The sequence below is a fragment of the Salminus brasiliensis genome, chromosome 21 (assembly GCF_030463535.1).
Source record: "Salminus brasiliensis chromosome 21, fSalBra1.hap2, whole genome shotgun sequence".
Classification (NCBI taxonomy): Eukaryota; Metazoa; Chordata; class Actinopteri; order Characiformes; family Bryconidae; genus Salminus; species Salminus brasiliensis.
This window is the reverse complement of record NC_132898.1, coordinates 17548922-17560149: the sequence shown is the minus strand read 5'-3', so window position 1 is coordinate 17560149 and position 11228 is coordinate 17548922.

Below are 11228 nucleotides of genomic sequence, written 5' to 3'. Positions count from 1 at the left end.
ATGGAACCTTGATGGACAGATGCACCATCAGGAAGGGAAGGGGTATTGGCATCCTCAGAACCTGAAAGATAACTAAGTCAATCAATACAGGTTTTGAAACTAAAAGATCTCTTACCTTTTACACAGTTGCAGAACAATAGACAGTGAGCCAGACACAGCTGCAGATGGACAGATTGATGGTGGCTGGATCTACGGTCAGAGAGGGAGGGGCTCAGAAGGTCCTAAACCTGTAAGATAAATAAAAAAAGTCAATACATGTATAGAAACTGAATGATGAACTAACTCTTACCCTTGCAATCAGATAGATATCGTGTCAAAAAATAGTTGCAATGGGCAGACCCTTGTTTGATGGATCCACCATTAGGAAGGAGGGGGGGTCCTGGAGTCCTGAAAGTCTGTAAGATAACAAATAAGTCAATACATATATAGAAAACGAATGATCATTTACCTGTTAGACAGTAGCAAACAAACAGACAGCGAGCCGTACACAGTGACAGATGGACGGACTCTTGATGGACAGATGCACCATCAGGGAGGGAAGGGGTAATGGCATCCTCTAAACCTGTAAGACAACAAAGACAGTCAATACAGGTTTTGAAACTGAATGATCATCTACCTGTTATACAGTAGCAAACAGATAGACACCGAGCCAAACAAAGTGGCAGATGGATGGACCCTTGGTGCACGGATGCAACATCAGAGAGGGAAGGGCTAATTGCATCTTCGGAACTTGAAAGACAACAAAGACAGTCAATACAGGTTTTGAAACTTAAAGATCACTTACCTTTACACAGTTTCAGAACAATAGACAGTGAGCCAGACATAGCTGCAAATGGACAGATTGATGGTGGCTGGATCTACGATCAGGGAGGGAGGGGCTCAGAAGGACCTGAACCTGTAAGACAAAAAAAAAAACAAGTCAATACATGTATAGAAACTGAATGATGACCTAACTCTTACACACTTGCAGTCAGATAGATAGCGAGTCACACACCATTGCAATGGACAGACCCTTGTTTGTTGGATCCACCATTAGGAAGGAGGAGGGTGGGGTCCTGGGGTCCTGAAAGCCTGTAAGACAACAAAGAAATAGAGAACTTGTAAGACAAAAAAAGAAAGTCAATACATGTTTAGAAACTGGTTGATTGTTTAAATGATCATTCACCTCTTATACACTGTTATACAAATACAGTTGCAGATGGAAAGAGGCTTGTTGGCCGGGTTTGAACAAGTTAAAGTTTATTGAGGTTCCTGCTGGAACAGCCTGACAAATGTGTGTTGCAGTAATAAAACCGTGAGTTTAAGTGTGTACTAGCTTTTCTGCATCCTGTAGAGATAAGGAATCTCTTAAATAGTTTGCCAATGTAGAAAATCTGTTCTATGTATTTAGCTATATGTTGCTCAAATGATAGATCTGAATCAAATAAGACACCAAGATTTGTAGATGCTTAACCAAGTCCAACATTTAGTATGAGTTTACTTCTAGTGTCTTTTGGACCCAAAAAGAGAACCTCTGTTTTGTTACTTTTAAGAAGAACAAAGTCATTTGGCATCCAGAGTACATCCTTCACACAGTCCTCAATTTTCTTTAATCTAGAGTTACCATCAGGTTTGGCTGATATATAGAGCTGTGTCATCTGCATCTGAAAGTTAACATCATGTCTGCTTATAACTGCCCAGTGGTAACATCTATAATGTAAATAATATATGCCCTTAAATAGAGCATTGTGGAACTCCAAATCAGACTTCTCTGTAATTTAGAAATACTGACTGATAGGGTTCGTTTAGATATGATTTGAACCACAATAGGGCTGTTCCTGTGATTCCAACCATGTTCTCTAATCTTTCTAAGAGAATAGTGTTATCTATAGTGTCAAAGGCTAAACTGAGGGTGAGTAGGGCTACATAGCAAGAGGCAAGAAAGAGATCGTTTGTAATCTTCACTTGGGCTATCTGAATCCAGATTGGAATTTCTCATACATTTCATTTTTACTCAGGTATAAGCAGAGTTGTTGAGCCACAGCATTTTCTAATATCTTGGACAGAAATGTTAAGCTTGAGATGGGTCTGTAATTGACAGTACACTAGGATCAAGATTTAGTTTCTTAATCAAAGGTTTTATAACAGCAAATTTAAGGGATTTGGGTACATGGTCTTAGGTAAGGGATGCATTTACTATTGTTAAAGGTGGTCTGATTATAATTGGGAGTAATTCTGACAGTATTTTAGAGGGAATCGGGTCGAGTGTACAGGTTGTAAAATTTATTGAGGAAATACTTTTTTGTTAGTTCTGGCTGTGGAAGTGTGTAGAAGACATCCAGCCTTTATTCTACAACTAATTTATATTCTAAATCAGCTACACCGGGTGACAGCCATGTTTAATTTAATAAGGAGTGTTGGATTTGTTGTCAAATATTTTCTATTTTATTATTAAAATAGTCCATAAAATATTACTGGTTAAGGTAGTAGGGATCTGGGGTTGAGAATTTGCCCAACATACCTGACTTGGGTTGTATATTTAACAGTCTAAATTTAAATTTATTTGTGGAAGTTACTTGTACTGGTAAGATTTGATACATATGGTTACTTTTTTTCCCCCCTAAGATTGTTAAAACCAATTTTCTGTCCTCTATATATGCTCGATACTGCAGGGTTTGTTTGAAATGCGAGCAAGTGATACTAATATTACTTTTTTAATACAAGAAAAAGAGAAGAAAGGGCAGAACAAATGGTTTGAATGCAGTAAATTATCACTTACCTGACAGATCTCAGGCAGCACAGGTGTAGCCTTTCTCGGTGGTAGAGGACAGAACGTCAAACCTGCAGTCAGCAGTGGAGCGTGAAGAGTCAGCTGAACGGCTTGCTTCCTCGATCCTGGCGTCTGTTTTCTTCCAAACGGTGTCTGAAATTTAGTGTACTAGAGGTCTTCCAGGCATTCCAGCATTGCCCTTAGGGCCCTATATTTAATAGGGTCTTACAATAAAATCTCCAACAATGAGAACACCGTCTGCAGTAGTTGCCCTCTCTGCTGGAGCATGCAGAGCCATAGACAAAGTCGATAAAGGCCCAGTTGCTTCAGGGTTGAACAATATCTCTCTCGGTAAATCGCTCAAAGAAAAAAAATAAAAATAAACATCAGCTCCCACCTTAGGCCTTCCACTTCCTTTTTGTTTTTCTTTTTTCTGGCCCAGGGAGAAAGGGAATTGCGCAATATGCAGAGGTGGTCAGAGTTAGGGGACCTGTCAATAATAGGTGCCTTCCTCAAACTTTTCCACATCTGTTGAAGAAAAAATGAAGAAAAACTTGTTAACTTGTTTACTGTGAATGCAGTGTCTTGTCTGCTAATGTTACTGAACATATATACATTACTCTGTATTTAAATTAATTATTAAATTATTAAAAATTAATTAGAACATTTTTGTGTAGGATGTAAGCTAATTACAAATAATGCTAATGATAGTGGGTACGATACACACAGCACCAGATGCTTCATCATTCCGTATGCTGCACTAAGGTGGTGGTATGGGGGCCCCAAAATGAAAATCTGCTCAGAGCGCAATAAAGTCCTGGGCTGGCCCTGGTCACTCGGTTGCTTCCAGGGCCTCTCCATGGCCACCATATTCCTCGAAAGTAAACACAGAAGTTAGTTAGTAAAGCAAACTAATGTAAAGTAAGACACACAGCAGACAGCACAAGATCATAGTTTTATCAAGGATAAAACTATGATAAACAAGCCAAAGCTAATATTACAGAATATAAAAGAAATGACTTGGAGGTAGTCACATGAGATTGACAAGCAGTGTGGCTGGTTGGGAGAAGTTGTCCCATTAACTTAAATCCTAACTAATCTGAATATTTATCCTTTTCAGCTATTTGTCTGTTATGTATTTCATTATCAAATTATTCATCTTTAAAAAATTTTAAGCCTTCATGAGGGAAGGGGCAGTTGCTACCGAACCAGGTGATGCTAGCCCGAAATGGGACAGAATGCTAATTTGGAAAACATCCTTGACGAAGTGAGTAGAATGAGAAGATGGGAAGACTCCACTCAACAACTGGTGAATGGCCACGAGCTGCATGGCAAGTGCATAGATAATCTGTAGAGCTGTGTGGAAGATCTGGAAAATAGGAGCCACCACAATAAAGTCAGATTGTTTGGGCTTAAAAGAGGGCATTGAAGGGGAGAACTTGATTGTATGCATTGAAAAGATACTGTCAGAAGGCCTGCACATGCACATTAATAACAAATTTGAAATTGAACGAGCACACTGCTCTCCCGGATCTCATCCGCATGAAGACCATCTTCAGAGATTCATCCTGATAAAGTTTCTGCATTCAACCGCAAGAGATAATGTCTTAAAAAGCAACCCTAAAGCATCAGCAGTTACTGATGGGGAATAAACTATAAAACATCCACTAGCACAAGGGGACTGAGAGGTAGTAGACGTCTCAGACATTCCACTGACCCAAGTTAAGTTCTCTTCTTTTTGTTCTTCCTTTTTTCTCTTTGTTGTTAGTTTTGTGGACATGAATTTAACAAGAAGAGAATCCTCAGAGACATTTTTCTGTTCATGTTCTCTCCTCTGCTGTGGAGAAAAGATTTTTGTTGGCCTGTTTGGCTATGTTGGTTAATTTTAGAATTACATGTATCCTAATAATGTTCAGTGGTACAAAAGCAGTAGCCTATATTTTGAAATTAGGAAGGTCAGATGGCATGGGACAATTGCTATGCAATCTTTTATTTCAGTTTTGTTATCTTATAATATGAATGGCAAATAGTGCTTATGTTAAGGTAGTTTCCTGGAATATTAATGGCTCTTATGGAGTTCTTATTTTGGTCCATAGGAGGTTGAACTTTTCTTTGCTGAAAGAGTATAAGGATAGTAATGGTAGATTTATTTATAAAGAAGCCAGTATAAATGGGGGGGGGGGGGGGTAAATAACACTATGTAATATCTATTACTGTCATGGAGTTTATATATTGGTTAATGCCCAAGGACAAATGATTTTGGCAGGACTTTAATCAGGTCTTAGATGGGATATTAGATCAAAGTAAATAATCAGGTACCTCAACGCTAAAGGACAGAGCTGCCATTCACATGCTGATGGAGGACAATGACCTGCCCAATAATTGACTTTATTTTGATCTCAGAGTCTAACCAATACTATCACTGGTAGCACTATCAACGCTATTTCCGTGTCAGACCATGCATCTGTTGAGCTTTGTGTGAATATACATTCAGACAGGTTTAGAAGAGGTAGATGGAGAATGAACACATCTCTACTACAGGAGGAGTTATTTTCTTAAGAACTTGCAGAGCACCTATCCTCATTTTAATTTGGGTAGCACAGACAGCATAGCAATGGTTTGGGAGGCATCTAAAGTGTACATTGGGGTAAAAGGATTGCACAGACTTCGGAATGGGAAAAATAGCTCAATTAGAGTATTAAAACATTGGCAGCAGAACTAAATAGCATGGAAAAAAAGTTGGCCAGATATTACTCTAAAAGCATATTTAAAAACATTTGTGATCATCATTCAGCAATCATTTTTATGAGTCAGAAGAAAAACTGACAGACTTTTGACCAGACAGTTAAAAGAACAATGCTCTGTCCACATCATTCCAGCAATAAGAGCAGGGGGTTCTCTTATAACATCTTCCAAGGGTATTAATGGGGTCTTTAAAGAATTCTATGAGAACCTGTATAGATCATCTGGTGCTTTACTAGAGCTATTAGCCCCAGATTTTTTTCTCAAACATAAATCTTCCAAAGTTATCTTCTGATCAAGCATCTATTCTTGATGCACCAATAACCTAAGAAGAGGTTAAAACAGGGGCATGAAAACAGGGAAATCACCAGGAACGAATGGGTTTCCGGTGGAGTACTATAAAGAATATATAGATATAATTACTCCAATACTGACAAATGTGTTTCAGGAGTCTTTTTAAAGAGGCTCACTTCCACCATCTCTTAAAAAACACTCCTCACTCTGATACCTTAGAAAGGAAGAGATCATATGGATCCGGCCTCAGACCAATTAGCCTCATCATTGTATATAGTAAGATACTGACTAAGGTTCAGATTGGAAACAATCTTACCACACATTATACATTCAGACCAAGTAAGCTTTAAAAGGGGTAGGTCTTCCACTGATAATTTGAGAAGGCTCATGCACTTAATGTGGTTAAATGCCTCCTAGTCAATGTGAAATGCAAGTGGCCACTGTATCGCTTGATACTCAGAAGGCCTTCGATAGGGTCGAGTGGGACTTCTTACACTCGACCCTGTTGAGGTTTGGTTTTGGTTCTGGTTTTGCTAAAAGGATAAAAATATTTGTCAAAACTGATGCTTTAGGATTGCTGTATGTCACTGCTCTTATTTACAATTGCGCTGGAACCCCTAGCGGTGGCCATAAGAGCGAACCCTGCCATCAAAGAAGTAAACCCAGTCACTATGCACTCTTCAGAGGCCTGGGCAAAGGTTCATAAATTGCACAGGATTTCCCACTACAAACAACATTATGCATCACTCTGGTTCAACCCAGAGGTGAAGATTGGGAAGCAGAAAGTGTTTTGGAAATGGTGGCTAGACAAGGGTATACACACTGAATGATCTCTATACAGAGGAGACATTTATGTAATTTACTGAACTTGTTCAACAGTAAATGCTACACGAAAAAGGTGATTTCTGGAAATATTTACAAATTAGACATTGCATGATTAGAAAGCCTTGGTCAGTAAGATCAGCCGATCCAATGGTTAACTATCTAGATAACCATTTTAATCATAAGGCATCAATATTTTATAAAATATCAATTAAGGAAAATAAAGTAAAAAAAATTATACAATATAAAATTCTGCACTGGTATTATTGGACACATTGTAGGCTCTTTAAAATAGGACTAACAAATAGTAGTTTATGTTGGAAGTGTAAAAAAAAAATGTGAACCTTTTTTCATTTCATATGGGAATGACACATGGTTAAACCATTTTGGCACAGTATGTTTGTATTTTTGGACACATGGGCGAGAGTAGCCCTGCCAGTCTCTCCCCACTTATGTCTCTTGGGAGATAAAACAGAAACCTCAAATCTAACAAAAGGCGTATATTCAGTTTTGATGGTGGGGATAACCTCAGCCATCAGAGTTATGGGCATGTAGAGTTAAAGGGCCTGTAGAACTGGGGATTTGGGATTATTTCAAGGATCATCTAATTTCTAACTAACAGCATGATTATAAGACTAAAACTAAGATGTTTGTGTACCTTATTATTTCACTTTATAATTATTATTGAAGGATGGGTGTTTGTACAATGTGTATCAGTATGTATATCTGTACCAAATGAGCTTTTGTTTACTGTGTTAAACTACAAAAAAAAAAAAGAAATGACTAGGAGTAGCAAGTAGATAGGCAAGTAAAGACCAGGATAGACAGAAAGAGCCTTGAGGATGGACGGATGGAAAAGAGCATTGTAGAGGGACAGACAGGAAAGCAACCCACAGAATCTTACTAAACTCAGTTAACATGGCTGCGTAAATCTAACCTCCCATACCCAATCTCACCACTTTCACGGGTGGTACCATTTCCACACATTTCTAAGACAAAGATGTTGCATTTGAAAGAACAAAGATCATACAAGATAACACTCATTACAGTATAACACTTCACCGAAGTGTATCGGGTTGTCTTACTAATGAGCCAAAAACAATAAAAACACAAACACAGACCAGGCCACAGACAGACAGGCTAAGTCTGAGCTGCTTTGAGGTGTCACCCAGGTTTCACCGCATTGAGACTGTGTCTGTGCCCCAAATTAAACCCAAACACAGAACATTTAAATCAGCTTGTTTTATTAATTTACTTAGTGTTAAATTCTCACATTCAAATGATAACAGCACCATCTCAGACCTAAAGCATGGTCTACTTAAAATTAGATCATTAACCATGAAAGCAGTCACTGTAAATGAAATTCAGTGATCAGAAATTAGATGTCTGAAACCTGTATTAGACCTGATCAATATACAGCACTAAATGAAGCCACCCCCACAGGTTATAAATATGTACATAGCACTAGATTATCAGGCAGAGGAGGTGGAGTTTGCATAATCTACCAGAATACACTTGATATTCAAAAACACTGTAACACCTTCACTTCTTTTGAGATTCTCTACATTAATATATCAAATCCAGCCACAAATAAAAATGCATTCACACTAATTAATATTTGTAGGTTTTGCTGCAGACTTGGCAGTGTGCAGTGACAAAATTAGAATAGTAGGAGACTTTAATATTCATTTTGAAAAAGCAGACGATCCATTAACAAAGGCGCCTGCGTCGATCTTAGATTCTGTCGGCATCACACAAAACATAACTGAAACCACACATTACTGTAATCATACCCTAGATTTAGTCCTGTGTGATAGCATTGATAATCTAAATATTCTACCTCAAAGCTTAGTAACATCAGACCATTACCTAATCTCCTATGAGCTACATCTTAGGCTCATGTGCCAAATGTTAATTTGGCCCCTTGCCACTTTCTAAAGCATGCAATAATCCAATGACCACTGTACAGTTTACTGAAAATCTCCCAGACCTATCGACCTTAGCTTACAGTCCGTCAGATTAAACATAGCTAGATAGATTAACAAACGGTCTTTAACATACCCTTCAATTAACCTTAGACAAACTGGCTCTGCTCGCACAGTGGTACAGTGATCAAACTCGTACCTTAAAACAAACAGCGCAGAAACTAGAGCCAAAATGGTGGACGACCAAACTAGAGGTGTTCCACTCTGCCTGGAAGGACAGCCTTAGTCAATATAGAAAGGGACTCATTAAATCTCTCACAGCGTATTTGGCCTCACTGATCTAAAATTACAAAAACAATCCGAGAGTATTTTTTAGTGAGATCTTACTAAAAGGCAGGCAGATACTCAACCTCAGATTCCAGCTTCTTTAACCAGTAATGTTTTATGGACTATTTTAATAATAAAGTAGAAAGCATTAAACAACAAATCCAACACTCCTTATTAAATCAAACATTTGACCTTAAATCTAAATTGCTTGGTGTAGCTGCTTTAGAACATAACTTAGTTGTAGAACAAAGGCTGGAAGCCTTCTACCCACTTCCACAGCCAGAACTAGAAAAAAATATTTCCTCAGCAAATTGTACAACCTGTACACTTGACCCAATTCCCTCTAAAATACTAAAAGAAATACTCCCATTATAATCAGACGTCTTTGAACAATAGTAAATTCATCCCTTAGCTTAGGGCATGTACCCAAAACCCTTAAATCAGCAGTCATAAAACCATAAAACCTAATCAAGAAACCAAATCTTCTAGTCCATCCATGAATAAGAAATTCCTATCTGGATTCAAACCCCATCGTAGCACAGAGACAGCCCTAGTGAAGATTATAAAGATCTCTTTCTTGCCTCTGCTCAAGGCTACGTATCTTTATTAGCCCTACTAGACCTCAGTGCAGCCTTTGATACAATAGTTCACACTATTCTACTAGAAAGATTAGAGAAAATGGTTGAAATCACAGGAACAGCCCTATCGTGGTTCAAATTATATCTAACTGAACACTATCAGTTTGTAAAGATAAAAGATTTATCTTCAAATTACACAAAAGTAAGATATGGAGTTCCTCTATTTTACTCTGTTTTAGGACTGCTATTATTTACATTATACATGTTACCACTGGGCAGTTATAAGCAGACATGGCAATAATTTCCATTGTTATGCAGAGGACATGCAGCTCTATAGATCAGCCAAACATGTTGATATTTTAGAATTTAGAGTAAAGAAAATGGAGGACTGTGTAAAGGATATGAAACTCTAGATATCACATAACTTACTTCTTCTTAACAGTAACAAAACAGAACTTCTCCTTTTATGTCCAAAAGACACTAGAAATAAACTATTTTTATTTAGACTTAATGTTAGACTTGGCTGGTTTTCCATTATTCCTGGTCCAGCAGCTAAAAATCATTTGACAGAATAAAGATTTGAATAAAGTAAATCATCACTTACCTGACTGGTGTGATTGGGTAAGGTCTTGGTGTAGCACCTTCTCGATGTTTCCAGAGAGCACAACATATTCCAGGCAGCAGAGGTGAAGCCTTTCTCTGTGGTAGAGGACCGGACGTCATACCCAATTTCATCACTTTAACTGGTGGTACTATTTCCATATATTTCTCAGACTAGGAGAAGCTGCATTTGCAAACACTAGTAAATAAAACTTCACCGAAATTAATCTGGCTGTCTTACTAATGAGCTAAAAAACACAGTCACTTGTTTGTACATCCATTGGAAAGCTCAGTCAAGTTAGTTTGATATTGAATCATTAGATATTCACTTTGCCCCTCCTCTCACTCACAAACAATGTCCTAAAATCTCAAACATGGCTTTAAAAAAAACAAAACAATGGAGAACAGTGAAACTACACTCATATTTCCTCAACATTTCCAGTCTTTCCACTTTGACAAGGATATTTAATCAGAATAGCCAGAATTCCTGCAACAGGTGCCAACGATGGTAAAACGCAAAAAAATGTGCGGAAACCAAAAACTCTGAGATAAAGAGCTGCTGGTGTTACTTATAAAGATAATCAAAGAACAGAGATGAAATGAAATTCAATGACTAACCTTAACTTCTTTAACAAACTGATTTTTTTTTAGCACTTTAGATGTTCTAAACATGCATGTAGCGCATTTTCATCATGAATAAATCACTACTGTGACACTGTCATACAATATGCCTATTTTTACAATTTTTATGTAATATTGTTCCAGTGAAACATCCATAAAGCATATAAATCCAAAATCAGCTGTAGTGTACAGAGACACATCTGAAATACACTACTACCCTTAGAATAGCCAGATTACAATTTACCAAAAAGTACTTAAGAGAGCCTGCAGATTTCTTGTGGACTGCTCACTAGTGCTTGAAGGTGGGTAAAATTGTGTCTGTACTCACCCTCTTATTGACAGTACTTAGTGGGGTCCATAGAAACAATCCAAAACATAGGAGTTGGGAAGCTCTCACAAAGTGGCTTGTATTTCAGAAATCCTTCTTCCTGATAATAGTTGATAATCCTGGGTGTTTCCTTGTGAAAGGAAAGTCTGAACCATGGAAATCCCTGGTTTGAGTTGCTGAGAATCAATTCAGGAGTGATACCTTTGTCTTCTGGGTGTAAAGTTTATCCCAGTGTCCATAAA